Below are 16677 nucleotides of genomic sequence, written 5' to 3' on the forward strand. Positions count from 1 at the left end.
GTTCGTATATACGGGTCCACTGAAATACCACGCAGGGCACTCAGAGAACTAATCCATTGTTATGAGTTCTTCTTAAAATACTCTGACAGAGATAGTTCCCGCTCCCTGCTGGCCAATCAGAGTAGAGACTGAGCGTGGTTTAGACTTACTCAGCCAATCCGTTGGTGCACGGGTTAGTCCCACCCCTCGGCACTCCATTTGTTGCACACTGTTGCCAGGCATAAGTTGCTATCATAATAACTTGCGGAGTCAGCACCCAAAAGACACCATTCCACTGTACTCCATGTACCCACGTTCAAGGACGGTTTCACAGACAACAAAGAGAGAGTGTTCGTATCTGTGAGAAATACAAGTCTTATCTCATCCTAGCCCCTAACGTTCCCCACATGAATCACAGCCTGCTATGTGAAACAATCCATATCAGTACAGTTCAAACCTATGCTCCTCATTAATGCATTCCTTCCCAGCTATTCATCACATACAGATCCAATTATGAGAAAAATAGAACCCAACAGTTACCCATGGTGCTGGAGATCAGAAGTGTCCAGTGAGAGAAAGGCAAGTTGAGGTTGCCAGGATGAGAGTAGTACAGAAGGTGTCCTATGCTGAGGCAGTGATGAGAGTAGTAGAGGAAGATGGGTACAGGGTGAGGGGTCCTTAGAGTAGGCCGAGGCCAATACAGAGTGAATAATATGTGCTTCAGTAAGGTTGGTTTCTTAGCGTTCATGGCGATGGTTATCAACTATACCGCAGAAATGGAACGTAAGTCACAGAAAATAGATTTGTTGCGGTGGCTGCTGCAGAGAAGTACTTGGGATTACAATATTTTACTGCAGTAGAGTTACAGGGGGTGTTGAATGGTAGTGCCCCGTCCTCTCACGCCATCGGTCTGGTGTAGGATTAGATAGGGTTAAAATAGTGGAATGGTGTTGGCAGGGTATTTTTCTTTTTTTGCATCACCAAGTATTATGGATTGTACAGTAGGTGGCGGCATGCACCTCTAACGTTTGTTTGGGGACCATCATAATACTATGGAAGAAGAAGAACGGTAATAGCTAGCCCTTGCTGGAAATACTTTTGCAGTTGTGTCGAACTGTGTGGTTGTGTCCTGCTCTACTTGCTGCGTTAGCATGTTCCCCAAAATATGCTTTTCCATGCCGTCTGCCGTGGGAACCTCCATCTTTCCTACCGTTACAACGTCATCAAACTACAGTGCCGTAGAATTGGGACGCGTTCCAGGTCACTTAGATTTCACGAGGCTGCATCAGTCTTCAGGTTAACCAGGCGAATGCTGTTTTACTAATTTATAGCCAGTACTAGTAGTAGAGCTCCATGGCGTGTAGGTAATTTGGTGTTGTAGTAGTTTGACTGTAAAACTGTTCAAATGTATGCTCCACCACTCGTCTGCAGTCTAGACGATCTGGAACGCGCACATACTTTTTCGACGTTACTTCCTACGCCCCTTTCTCAAGCCGATGCTTCTGGGGCTTTCAAGACAACTGGGGAAAAAACGAGGCCAAATCATTAAGTCAGTGATCATCAGGGCAGAAAGTCGGAACTCTAGAAAGATGCTCGAGTTGCCGACTTGTAATTCCGAGTTGGATGACCGTTCAAAACGATTTTTCCCAGTCGGAGTGTCCACTTGTCTTAAACGTACTGGAGTCGGACGTCGGAGATTTCCGAGTTCCAAGTTCCCAGTTGTTCTGAACGCGGCATTCCTCAACTGGCATTCGCGGGGGAGAAGCGCCAAACTCGAAATGAAAGAGCCTATTTTTAACAAAAGTCATACGTTTTGGACACATCTTTTGGCGTATGAAACAATCATGACAGAAACACTTTTCAACAAGCGATTGCAAGTGAAATGCAAAAATTGCGAAGAAAGGTAACGTTAAGTTCGCTTGCTAGCCTTCTTGCCTGGCTGGATAGTTAGTTTGATATCAAGCGATGTCGACAAATGTTTTACGGCCTAGATAGCTCATATATTTTACATAGTCGTGTTTTGACATTAGTGATTAGTTACATACGACAGACAACCGTCCTAGGTAACGTTAATATAGCTAACATGTTCAGTAACGTGAATTTCTATGGTCGTGAATGACATCTTCGCCACTCCGAGAGTGGCACTTGATGAGAAATGTCTTCATTTTGTTGTATAATACGACTAAAAGACATTGAAAGCCTCTTTTTAACTTTACATTACAGGAGAGCAAATATCAGAGTCAGCATTGAGCTTCAGTTGACGACAAATCCAGTCCACAAAAGGGTAAGTGCTCGTAACCTTTTGCATTTTGAAAGATTAGATTCTATTCCTACAGTATTTGCACCCGTATTTTCGCTCCTCTTTCTAGTGTGAATAGCAATGTTTCAGAAACCAGTACATTGATCTCTAAATACATTGCTTGCTACTGTGGGCATGCATGAGATCCAACTTCAAAATAGACTGATACGCATCAATATAACATTATCATATAGCGGGTCGACTTCCTGTGTACAGACATCAACAACAACAAAAGTCACTCACTTCATGGTACAACACTATGGAGAAGCACAAGCATTACAGCCACATCCTGGTTGTATAACGCTAACCTGCAAACATAATGTAGCAACTGGATTCACCTTCATGATTGACATGAGTTATCGATGCACTTCCCGTGTTCAAAATGATTCCCTATCACTTCTGCTTTTCCAAAATGTCTCCTTTCCTCAAGGTAGTAGTAACTTAGCCACTGTAGCTTACACAACTTTGGGCATTATAGGATCTGCTGGTGAGACTGACTGATGACACCGATTCTTATTTTCTGTACAACCTTGCCATATTTGTAAAGTGGTTATCCCACTGGCTATAGGGTGAACGTACCAATTTGTGAGTCGCTCTGGCTAAGAGCGTCTGCTAAATGACGTTAATGTGCCCTTGAGCAAGGCACTTGACCCTAATTGCTCCTGTAAGTCGCTCTGGTTAAGAGCGTCTGCTAAATGACTAAAATGTAAATGTAAATATCAGAGGAGGATTTTCAAAGGTATCTTCTAATTTAAACAAAGTAATTGTGCCCACTACAATGTAACATTTGGTGAGCATACACTAATCCTACGTCTTCTCTGTCATCAGTTTGAAAGTTCAACAGGGCCTGTTGGTAGACTTTGCGTCCTTTCCTCAGAAGTTTATAGACCTGCTTAACCAGTGTATCTCGGATCAAGACGAAGAGTATCCAAGGTGAGGAGATCATTTTCTCTCAGCTCGTTAATTGTCTTCACTGGCCTTGAGATCATGGATATGTGACATGTCTGTGCTTTCCTTTCCCTAGGTTTCTGCTCCAGTTGTTATCTCCATCATCCCGGTATTAGACCACAGCCCCGCCCACCTCAATGTTGTGGAGACCAATGCGTTCAAGCACCTCACGCACCTCTCTCTGAAGCTCCTACATGGCACCGACATCGAGATCAAGAAGTACCTGGCGATTTGTCTGTCCTGTGTAAAGGTCAGTGAATCTCCTGTAACTCCCTCAGGCTAGCTGTCAATAGCAGACTTATGAAGAACCTCTGAGAATCCGTCTGGCCAGACAGACGACAGAATAATACAGTTTGAGTAACTTCTTCCACGTATATTAACTTATCCAGGGCTTGACACTAACTTTTTTTGCCAGTAGGACAGATTTTTTTACTTGTCCAAAAGCTCTACAATTACAACCAAATACTTTTTTTGTGTTTATAAAATCATTCCCTCCAGGGCTAGAAATTAATGGTGTCCCGTCGTCCCTGGGACGATACAAAACAGTCTGTGGGACAGTTCTGGGACAACCGATCCAAAATTCATACAACCAGTGCACATACATATATATTTTTTTAAAGCAATGAAGCTGATGCAACAGATCAGACCGTTTAGCTTAATGTTGATAGTTTTATTTATTTATTTATATTATAAGCTCATCAATGCTCACATGGCTGTAGGCTATGCGCGAATGTTCCAAAATGCAATTAGCTGGAAAACACCATTCTCAAAAGCGCACCGCACGCGAGAGTGCTTTCATGTGACCGAGATGAAAATATCAGTTAGAAATTAAGAGGGGAGATCTAAAGATGCATCAACTAGCATGGGTTACTATTATGACTAGGATTGTGTCTTTGGCTGTTGGACGATAAAATAAAATTGATTTGAAAACCAATATAACATAAGAAATGCTGGTTTCAATGGCAAATTAGCCTGTGTTAATAAAATAATTCCCTCAACATTTCTATGGTTGTATTTTGGCTAGGCTACTTTGAAACAAGGTAAGACATGCTTCATAAAATGACACAACTTTCAGGTTTTAAACAATTAAGTTTATGGTTAAATAGTTTCAAAATGCTGACCGCCTCCGCTCAGATTCAAGGTGGGTGATGTGCAGTGCGCAACAGGCACTGTCCTTCACTCTCCGCTCTTGTGACCATTTGATCTGAACGAACCATGCCTCGAGTATGTCACAGAATCAAGCCTTTAGACATTCATGTTAATTATCCTTCATTATATTTGTCAAACATGACTGTCGTTAAGCCTATATTAATGTAATTAAAAGTCTCGTTTATAGTATAGCTACATTTTCTGGCGCCTCCCTCATGTCAGCATCAATTTGGACATGAGGCTGTAGACAATATGCATATCACCTACACTTTGACATGTAGGCTTTTTAATTTATGCACATGAAAAATCGATTTCAATATTATTCCAATGCTGGCGTAATTGTTTGATAGTGATTAAAAATATATATATATATTACTTGTCCATTCAGACGACTTAAATCTATATTCTTCTTGTCAGATTTACAAAAACAATATTATTATTTTTGACTTGTCCCTGACATTTAATAATGTTGAGCCCTGTTATCCCCCCATTTGATCTGTCAGGAGGAGAACAAGCAGTTGGAACAGAGGCTGAAGAAGACTGAAGATGATCTCTCCAGGAAGCTTGGCGACGCACAACTGGTAAAGCAATATGAAATATGAAAATCCAGGCAGGTTTGGATAACCCCTTGATGTAACATCTTGTTTCTGATCAAAATCACATCTTATGCACGTGTGTCTTACAGACTCTGTCAGAGAAGAGCAGAGAACTGGACAAGCTGCGGTCAGAGTGGACCAGCCAAACAACCTGTCTGTCTACACTCTCAGGACCTCACTGGGGAGCGGGAGAAGGCTCTGGAGGTATCATGTCATATCTCATACTATAAACTGCCTTTTAAGTCTATTCCACATCAGGAGGAATAAGAGCTTACATGTTTTTTCTCTATTTGATATATGATATGCTACATGACCAAAAGTATGTGGATATTGCTTGTCTAACATCTCATTCCAAAATCATGGGCATTCATATGGAGTTGGTCCCCCCCCTTTTGCTGCTATAACAGCCTCCACTCTTCTGGGAAAGCTTTCCACTAGATGTTGGAACATTGCTGCAGGGACTTGCTTCCATTCAGCCACAAGCATTAGTGAGGTCGGGCACTGATGTTGGGCGATTAGGCCTGGCTCGCAATTCATCCCAAAGGTGTTCGATGGGGTTGAGGTCAGGGCTCTGTGCAGGCCAGTCAAGTTCTTCCACACCGATCTCAACAAACCATTTTTGTATGGACCTCGCTTTGTGCACCGGGGGCATTGTCATGCTGAAACAGGAAAGGGCCTTCCCCAAACTGTTGCCACAAAGTTGGAAGCACAGAATCGTCTAGAATGTAATTGTATGCTGTAGCGTTAAGATTTCCCTTCCCTGGAACTAAGGGGCCTAGCCCGAACCATTATTCCTCTTCCACCAAAGTTTACAGTTGGCACTATGCATTGGGGCAGGTAGCGTTCTCCTGGCATCCGCCAAACCCAGATTAGTTCGTCAACTGCTAGCTGGTGAAGCGTAATTCATCACTCCATAGAACGCGTTTCCACTGCTCCAGAGTCCAATGGCGGCGAGCTTTACACCACTCCAGCTGACGCTTGGCATTGCACATGGTGATCTTAGGCTTGTGTGCGGCTGCTCTGCCATGGAAACCCATTTCATGAAGCTACCGACGAACCGTTCTTGTGCTGACGTTGCTTCCAGAGGCAGTTTGGAACTCGGTAGTGAGTGTTGCAATCGAGTACAAGTTTTATGTGCTTCAGCACTCGGCGGTCCCGTTCTGTGAGCTTGTGTGGCCTACCACTTTGCAGCTGAGCCGTTGTTGCTCCTAGACGTTTCCACTTCACAATAACAGCACTTACAGTTGACCGGGCAGCTCTAGCAGGGCAGAAATTTGACGAACTGACTTGATGGAAAGGTGGCATCCTATGACAGCGCCACATTGAAAGTCACGGAGCTCTTCAGTAAGGTCATTTTACTGCCAATGTTTGTCTATAGAGATTGCATGGTTGTGTGCTTGATTTTATATACCTGTCAGCAACGGGTGTGGCTGAAATAGCCAAATCCACTAATTTGAAGGGGTGTCCACATACTTTTGTGTGTGTATATATAGTGTCTCTCTAAAATAAGTGATTTATCTCTTTGATATGCTCTCATCACCCTGTGCAGACGCAAACCAAGTTGCAGCAGCAGAATGAGCAGCTGCGCCGGGAGCTGGAGGGAGCCCACATGAAGAGCACCCAGCAGCTGCAGAGCAGGCTGGCTGAGCTGGAGGCCTCCAACATGGACCTGACTGAGAAGAGATACAAGACTGAGTCCACCATCCGTGACCTCAAAGCCAAACTTGTGGGCCTGGAAGAGGTGAGAGATGAGCTAGAGTATGGGGAAAATGTCACAAAATCTGCCATTTTTGTGAAGACTGTATTAACTTCATTTAAGTCTGAAACACTCATAGGATAAATATCATTACAAAAAAAAAAAAAAATGTTACATCCATATTGAATTCCTGATTTGATTGAGAAATTGGAATGTTGCCCTCCAATTTTGTCGAGAACCTGCTGACAAGTGTTTGTGTGAGAACAGGAGTTCCAGCGAGTGAAGCAGCAGGCCCTGTCTCTTCTGAGGGAGAACGGTGCACTGGACACGGAATGCAACGACAGGGAGCGTCAGGTGAACCAGCTGCAGACGCGTGTGGCCGTCCTGGAGCAGGAGATCAAAGACAAGGACCAGCTCGTGCTCCGCACCAAGGAAGTGCTGGAAGCCACTCAGCAACAGAAGGTATGCAGTGAGTCCTGCAGGCAAATGGAGAACATTTTCCCCCTCAATACTGTCCAAAACCAGGATTTTGTTAAAACTAATATTGATGAATCATAAGTGAGAAACTGTGTTTGTGTAGAAGGGAACGCTGAAAGCAAACAACTCCAAATAGGAAAACTGGAAGCCACAGTAAAATCCCTGTCTGAGGAACTCCTAAAGGTTGGTTACTTGAATTTCCAATCATGGCTTTTTATTATGCATGTCAAGTAATGGTCTGAAAATACATGGTCACAGTCTCAACCCAGTCAAGTTCAAATCCACTAAGTCCTTGTCCACTCATGCACTTATTCGAGACCAAATATTTAAACCAATTTTGTCTTGGTGCTGATCACATCCCCTTTGAGAAGGAACATGTCTTTGAGAGTGGGGATAAAGTACTGTCTTGACACAACCTTGTGTTGTCTTCCCAGGCCAATGGCATCATCAAGAAGTTACAGGGAGATCTGAGGGGCCTGGTGGGGAAGATCAAGGTGAAGAACACTGTGACGGTGTCTCAGGAGAAGGTGCTCCAGGAGACCCAGGAGAGGCTGCACAAGGTCCAGAGAGACCTGCAAGACACTCAGCAGCAGCTCAAGCATAGAGATGAGGAGGTGTATGTGTCTGTCCTTTACGGTGTGATTCCTCTGCCTTAAATGCTAATCGGAGGACTTGAAAAATGGGGAGAAATAGCTGCTGAAAGACCCAATGCATATGTGTGTTTGCATTTACGTGTGCAAGCGAAGTTTTAAAGAGTCGTGGGCATTGACCTATTTCTTTGCATCAAGTTGGGATTGATCTGTTTTGTTGTAACTTTCCATCCTCTGTAGGTGTCAAAATTGAAGGAGCAGTTGGAGGCGACGGTTAAGAAACTAGACGAAAGCAGGGAGGTGCTGAAAACAAACGAGAATGGTATGGAAGGTCTTTTTAAAGCAAATTTACATGATTTTGCACTTTGGCTGTTGTCTTTACCAAGACGTTTTTTTATACATTTTAATGCCTGTTTTGTTGTCGTGTTTATCATAGAAATGTGCCTTTTTATAATGTCAAAACAAGGCTTCATTTTATCCCCCAGTTATAATTTGGCTGAACAAACAGCTGAACGAGAACCAGCTATCCAGGAAGCCAGAGACTCTTGGAACGTTGACGACTCCTCCAGCTCTCTCAGCCTCAGCTGGACAGAGGACAGGCGGTGCCTCTCACATGTTAAGCATGTCATGGTACATGGTAAGATATCGGCTTGATACCATTTGGTCGCAGTCTCTAGCCTTGCTATAATCAAGAGAAGTGTGTTTGTTTTGAATTGCAGTTGTTTCCAGGTAATCCAACTTTAGATCAGTGTTTATAACTTTAAACTTTGACTAATTATTTTTTTTATATGAACACTTATCTCAAAGGGACAATCTGCAGTTTAAACAACAACAAAGCAGTCACACTGCCACATTTGGTTAACAGCTGAGGGATAGAGCTGGAGAAATGTAACCAATCTCAAATATAGACTGAGCTATGGATAAAAATGATAGTTTTAACCATGTTTCGAGGCTAACAGTGTGTTTACAATTACAAAGAATGGAGTAAAACAAGCTTATATTTTGGGTTACGACAGTTGAACTAAACTCATGAGACATTTATAAGTTACATTCTTCAAGAATCAATGGGTATATCGTTAATTTAAATGTCCAAAAAATGGATATACTGTACCAATCGCAGATTGCCCCTTTAAAGATAAACACCGCAATATGATAACATGCATAGCGGGGATGACTTCCTTCTTACAGACATCCCACTGTTAAAGATGAAGTCATATTGCTGAGTAGGCTTGGACTGTATATCATGTATACCGGGGTATTTGGAAAAAGCCACGGGATGGATTTTCATACTGTCAATGCCGTCAACTATTTATTTGACGTTTTTAAATAAACGTTTATATTTGAGCTACTTTTTAAGTTAATACCTGCAGTCAACTTGTGCAATAGGTTAAGGAGATATAGCAGATTGCGTTCTTTATTTCACCTGTCACATTATTTTACATTATGAAGCTTACTGTAGTTCCCCGGGAACAGTCACGTGTTTGTTTGTAAATGGAACAACGGGAGAAAGTGGGAGCCGGTGATTCTCATAGCGTTCTGTATCTATCGGCGAGTCTCTGTTGTGCGGCTCACATGAAGTGATGAAGTTACACTTGTATGCAATTCACTACTAAATGTTTGCCATCAGATATCATATAATGGCATTCTGCCAGAAGTCAAGTTTTAATGTCACATGCACAAGTAAAGTGAAATGCCTTTTCTTGCTTGCTCTAAACCCAACAATGCAGTAATTAATAACAATGTAATACTAAAAATAACATACGATAGAACAAAAATAAGAACACGATAAAGTAAGTAAGCATACTATATACAGGGTTCACCAGCTGGCAGTTCGACGGACAAATCTGGGTTTGGCGGATGCCAGGAGAACGCTACCTGCCCCAACGCATGGTGCCAACTGTAAAGTTTGGTGGAGGAGGAGTAATGGTCTGGGACTGTATTTCATGAGTCAGGCTAGGCCCCTTTAGTTCCAGTGAAGGGAAATCTTAACGCTACAGCATACAATGACATTGTAGACGATTCTGTGCTTCCAACTTTGTGGCAACAGTTTGGGGAAGGGCCTTTCCTGTTTCAGCATGACAATGCCCTGGTGCACAAAGCAAGGTCCATACAGAAATGGTTTGTCGAGATCGGTGTGGAAGAACTTGACTGGCCTGCAAAGAGCCCTGACCTCAACCCCATCAATCACGTTTGGGATGAATTGGAACACCGACTGCGAGCCCAGACTAATTGCCCTACCTGACTAATGCTCTTGTGGCTAAATGGAAGCAAGTCCCCGCAGCAATGTTCCAACATCTAATGGAAAGCCTTCCCAGAAGAGTGGAGGCCGTTATAGCAGCAAAGGGAGGACCAACTCCACATTAATGACCATGATTTTGGAATGAGATGTTCGACGGGCAGGTGTCCACATACTTTTGGTCATGTAGTGTATGTATAGGGGTAAGGTGACTAGTTATCAGGATATATGATAAACAGAGTAGCAGCAGCTTATATGATGATTGTATGCGAGTGGGTTTGTGTGTAGAATCAGTATAAATGTATGTGCATATTATGTTTGTGTGTGTGTGCGCAAATGATGGAGTGAATGTTTGTGTGTGTTGGAGTGCCAGTATGTAGGGCAATGTGAGTGCATAGAGAGAGTGCAAAATAAAAATAGTCTGTGTAGCCATTTTGTTAACTATTTAGCAGTGTTATGGCTTGGGGATAGAAGCTGTTCAGGAACCTGTTGGTGTCTGACTTGATGCACCCGATACGGCTTGCCATGCTGAAGCCGAGAGAGCAGTCTATGGCTTGGGTGGTTGGAGTCTTTAACGATTTTTTGTGCCTTCCTTTCACACCGCCTGATATAGTGGTCCTGGATGGCAGGGAGCTCGGCCCCAGTGATGTACTGGGCTCTCCGCACCACCCTCTGTAGCGCCATGCGATCGAGAGCGGTACTATTGCCATACCAGGCAGTGATGCAGCCAGTCAAGATGCTCTCAGTGGTATAGCTGTAGAACTGGTGTTGAAAGCTGAGCTGTAGCCAATGAACAGCATTCTCACATAGGTATTCCTCTTATCTAGGTGGGTGAGGGCAGTGTGGAGTGCAACTGAGATTGCGTCATCTATGGATCCGTTGGTGCGGTATGCAGATTGGAATGGGTCTAGGGTGTCTGGGATGAGGGAGTTGATGTGTGCCATAACCAGCCTCTCAAAGCACTTCATAATTACAGTTGTGTGCTTGACTTTTCAGCTCGACAGCCAAGCGTTTCCCCCCCTCAGCTGGACAGGGCTACCCCATCACGTCCATGCTAAATTCCAAACTTTCCTGCCTCCCTCTGTCCAGCCGCTCCGTCTGCTCACTACACAACCAGGGACCTGGACTCAAGGCAGGCGCTCATCTTTCCTCTGTTACTCTGAAATTCAAATTAAACTTTTGTTTATATTTAGAAATGTATTGAAATCGTTGCGGTTTTGCGAAGACACAGGACTTTACTTTGGGCCACAACATGAATAGCAATTTGGATAATTTCTCTAAACTCTAATAATTAGCAACTAACTTCCTTACATTGACTGTAATTGAATCCTGGAAGAACCAATAGAAATCTAAGAGGTGTGGTACGAGGGGGCAAGCTAGAATTCAGAATCATATGTTGAGGTCCCTAACTCTCGGCCAGTGTTGCAACTGTATTGTTTGAATTCTGACTTTGTGTTGACCTGGGGCTGAATTGCAGGTCCAGTTTAACCCCATGAGTGCCAAGCCCGGCGTGTCTCCTTTGGACAGTAGCCCCACTGCACAGCATCCCCCTCAGCCCTCCAACAAAGAGAAGTGAGTCCAGCTTTCTGTCTGGGGCTTCCATGTGTGGTTCTAGTTGAGTTTTTATGCTATCAGAATTAACTTAGAAGTGTTCAGGAACATCTTCTCTGCTCACTTTTAAATATAAAATAAAAAATAAATAATATGCCATTTAGCAGACGCTTTTATCCAAAGCGACTTACAGTCATGCGTGCATACATTTTTTTTGTGTGTATGGGTGGTCCCGGGGATCAAACCCACTACCTTGGCGTTACAAGCGCCGTGCTCTACCAGTTGAGCTACAGAGGACCACATGGTCAGCATTCATGGTCAGCATTCCCCTCCATGGTCTTTTACATACACATATCTAATTGGAAGGTGCATCACCATCAGCAAGAGCTCTGTGGCTTTAATTCAGACCCATGTTGCCTTTGGTCTGCACCTACTGCCTTATTTTCTACCTTCACAACAGTTCTGTTCTTCCTTCTCTTTTTTGAACCTGTAGCGGGGTGCCTGCTGGATTGGAGTCCAAGTACTTTGAGAAGCGAGACGACAGCATTCCCCTCCATGGTCTGTTGTCTGGCATCCACCTCAACAGAGGTAAGACCACATCAGTGTTAGTTTAGTCAACAGAAATATTCGTCAAATGCCTATTTTTCAGTGGCAATTGACGAGACTATAACTGACTAAATAGACTCAGAAAAATGACAGCTATACGAAAATTAATTTTCATTGAAGTTGACTAAGTAGACTGGACAAGAGTTTTTGGAGAGATTGAGAGCTTTTCTGTGATAAGCACAATTAAAATTAGCAGCACAGTTCTGTTCAGCAATGGGAAGGAAGCGTCACACCTGGCAAACACAGCTTACATCAGCTGGTCAGCTGCGGAGGAGCAAGCGATGAGTGTGGACAGATAGGCTCCGCTCCGCCTCTGATTAGACACATCGCACAGACGACTCTTTTGCTTCACCTCAGCTAACCAGCCTTTTAGTAGCTACCCTTTTCCTGGTTAAGAAACACAAACTGCCTTTAGAAATTAAAAACAGCATTGAGTTTAATACTAAAACAATAGTCTAGCTATGTTTTTCTCTCCCTTGAGTAGGCTGTAGAAAAGTAGGCTGTTTGAATTTGTAGTCTCGCTCAACCCTCCCACTTTTCCCACTGCATTTCATATACAGGTTCTGTAGCCAAGTCTCCCTCTTTTCAAAAGATATGACCCATCATACCGGCGCTACATTTTTTCTTTCTATCGTGCATTGGCGGGCCGCATTCTACATTCATAAAGCATATTTAACTCCTGAGTGGCGCAGTGGTCTAAGGCACTGCATCGCAGTGCTAACTGTGCCACTAGAGATCCTGGTTCGAATCCAGGCTCTGTCGCAGCCGGCCGCGACCGGGAGACTCATGGGCGGCGCACAATTGGCCCAGCGTCGTCCAGGGTAGGGGAGGGAATGGCCGGCAGGGATGTAGCTCAGTTGATAGAGCATGGCGTTTGCAACACCAGGGTTGTGGGTTCGATTCCCACGGGGGGCCAGTATAAAAAAAAATATGTATTCACTAACTGTAAGTCGCTCTGGATAAGAGCGTCTGCTAAATGACTAAAATGTAAATGTAAATGCATATCTCGGGCCGTTCTAAAACTAGGCTACTTGCGGACCGGACCGTTTACCATTTGTTTAGGCTACACCTTGTTCAGTCATGTTACCTCATTAGCTAGCTATAGCTAACAACCTCGGTGTGCGTTCAGGAGGATATGATATAGGATATGATATCAAATATGCTATGTAGAACAAACATGCCTCTCTTGACATGTTGAATAAGGAATAATGTTGGCTCTATTCATGGGTTTTCTATCTGCAACGTTTGAGAGTTTTTCAACTGAACGTGGCCTTGGTAACATTACCAGTAGCCTATATGCAAACATTTGGTGGCACAGAAAGAATGGAAAAGGGATAGCAAACTATTTATGACTACATTTCCTCTTGCCACTATACTATATCTGACTGGGAAAATAAATACATTTCATAATGTGGACCCAGTGACTCAGACTTGAGCACTTGGACCAGGACTAGAGCATTGGAACTCCACAGGGACTTGTGACTCGACCATTGATGACTCTGACTTGGACTTGAGCAAAGGGGACTCGATTCGCTCTAGGTTTCATGACTCGACTACATCACTGGGCCAAACAGTCATTAGCTCCTGTTCTACTTTTGGACATCAATGTGGCTGCGGCGTCTGGAACGTTAATAACAATGACGTAACTGAGGTCTGCAACCCATACTACTTTGCCAATAGGCTACTTGGCGGCACCATCTTGTGATTGTGGTACTCTCTCTCCATTCAATGGACTTTATTGACATGGGAAACATGTTTACATTGCCAAAGTAAGTGAAATGGATAATAAACAAAAGTGAAACAATCCGAAATGAACAGTAAACATTACTCACAAAAGTTGCAAAATAATAAACATTTCAAATGTACAGTGCATTCGGAACGTATTCAGACCCCTTGACTTTTTCCACATTTTGTTACGTTACAGCCTTTATTCTAAAATTGATTTAAATAGTTTTTTCCCCTACACACAATACCCCATAATGACAAAGCGTAAACAGGTTTTAATAAATACCTTTATTTACATAAGTATTCAGACCCTTTGCTATAAGACTTTCGAAATTGAGCTCCGGTGCATCCTGTTTCCATTGATCATCCTTGAGATGTTTCTACAACTTGACTGGAGTCCACCTGTAGTAAATTTAATTGATTGGACATTATTTGGAAAGGCACACACCTGTCTATAAGGTCCCAGAGTTGACAGTGCATGTCAGAGCAAAAACCAAGCCTTGAGGTCAAAAATAATTGTCCATAGAGCTCCGAGACAGGATTGTGTCAAGGCACAGATCTGGGGAAGGGTACCAAAACATGTCTGCAGCATTGAAGGTCCCCAAGAACACAGTGGCCTCCATCATTCTTAAATGGAAGAAGTTTGGAACCACCAAGACTCTTCCTAGAGCTGGCCGCCCGGCCAAACTGAACAATCGGTGGAGAAGGGCCTTGGTCAGGGAGGTGACCAAGAACCCAATGATCACTGTGAAAGAGCTCCAGAGTTCCTCTGTGATGGGAGAACCTTCCAGAAGGACTACCATCTCTACAGCACTCCACCAATCAGGCCTTTATGGTAGAGTGGCCAGACTGAAGCCAGTCCTCAGTAAAAGGCACATGACATCCCGCTTGGAGTTTGCCAAAAGGCACCTAAAGGACTCTGACCATGAGAAACAAGATTCTCTGGTCTGATGAAACCAAGATTGAACTCTTTGGCCTGAATGCCAAGCGTCATGTCTGGAGGAAACCTGGCACCATCCCTATGGTGAAGCATGGTGGTGGCAGCATCATGCTGTGGGGATGTTTTTCAACGGCAGGGACTGGGAGACTAGTCAGGATCGAGAGAAAGATGAACGGAGCAAGGTACAGTGAGAACCTTGAAGTCCTGAGCACTCTGGAGCAGGTTCTCAGACTGGGGCCAATGTTCACCTTCCAACAGGACAATGACCCTAAGCACACAGTCAAGACAACGCAGGAGTGGCATTGGGACAAGTCTCTGAATGTCCTTGAGTGGCCCGGACTTGAACCCGATCGAACATCTCTGGAGAGAGCTGAAAATAGCTGTGCAGCGACGCTCCCCATCCAACCTAACAGAGCTTGAGAGGATCTGCAGAGAAGAATGGGAGAAACTCCCTAAATACAGGTGTGCCAAGCTTGTAGCGTTATACCCAAGAAGAATCGAGGCTGTAATCGCTGCCAAAGGTACTTCAACAAAGTACTGAGTAAAGGGTCTGAATACTAATGTAAATGTGATATTTAAGTTTTTCATTTTTAATAACATTTCTAAAAACCCTGTTTTTCCTTTGTCATTATGGGAAAGGGAAAGGGTATTGTGTGTAGCTGGATGAGGGGTAAAAAAAACAATTTATTCCATTTTAGAATAAGGCTTTAACGTAACAAAATGTGGAAAAAGTCAAGGGGTCTGAATACTTTCCGAATGCACTGTAATATATCTACTTAGTGTGGTAACAATGTGCAAATAGTTTAAGTACAAAAGGGAAAATCTATTAACATAAATATGGGTTGTATTCACAACGGTGTTTGTGCTTCACTGGTTGCCCTAGTGGCGAGCGGTCACAAATCTTGCTGCTGTGATGGTACACTGGTATTTCACCTAATAGATACGGGAGTTAACCAAAATTGGAGTTGTTTGTGAATTCTTTGTGGGTCTGTATAATCTGAGGGAAATATGTATTTTAATATGGTCATACATTTGGCAGGTAAGGAAGTGTGGCTCAGTTTCCACCTCATTTCCTTAGGTCTGCTGACGGCAGCCTCTCAATAGCAAGATCTCTCTCTGCACTTGGCTGTTTTGTATGTAATGTGCAATATCTATGAATTAGGAATTTACCTGGCCAGATAATTCTCATATATTAATCTTATGTTTGTCATATTTCTGCTGTTGGGAAGAGGAATAGGATGTTATGCAGACAAATACATTGGTAGGACAGCGTTATGCATGTTTGTGCACATGGAAGTCAGTGATTTATGTTTACTATAGGTTAATGAGGCAACACAAATGTGATGTGGCAAATGAAAGGGCATTTAGTTGACTAAAATGGCCCACACTTTTCCTCATTTTGATAATCATTTATTCAAATGACATGTGACTAAGACGTAATTATATATCAAAATAACTGACTAGACTAAATCTAAAAAGAGTACCAAAATTAACACTGGACCATATCCATACCTGCTTTGTGGACACTGGGGGTTATTTGTTTTTGTGATTAATGCCAGCAGGAAGTTTACATTTACTTAACATGCCTGTTTAAGTTTAATTTTTTGTTGCTTTTGTCGATTTTAAAATCATGCACAGTCTTGTACATTGTCAGTGACCATGTTGAACTAAAATTCTGATTTTATGTCCGACATACAACTTCAGTTTTTTCTTCTCCTTTTGTCTCTAGATGTTCCAAGGCCACCACAAGCCAAGCCTGGCCTGCACTCCCTATCATAGGCTTACTTCCTTGTCTGAAAAGGAATGGAGCCAAGAACTACTGTAATGTCCACTCCACTCAATACAACTGTCTGAGGTTGAACTGTAGAAATCTCTAAGAGCAATA

At 43.2% G+C, this 16677-nt stretch overlaps 1 pseudogene; it reads left to right on the forward strand.

The window, feature by feature from the left end:
* Nucleotides 1-1390: 1390 nt before the first annotated feature.
* Nucleotides 1391-16571, forward strand: LOC121532928 (annotated as a pseudogene).
* The last annotated feature ends 106 nt before the right edge of the window (nucleotides 16572-16677 follow it).

This window comes from Coregonus clupeaformis, chromosome 20 (assembly GCF_020615455.1).
Source record: "Coregonus clupeaformis isolate EN_2021a chromosome 20, ASM2061545v1, whole genome shotgun sequence".
Lineage (NCBI taxonomy): Eukaryota > Metazoa > Chordata > Actinopteri > Salmoniformes > Salmonidae > Coregonus > Coregonus clupeaformis.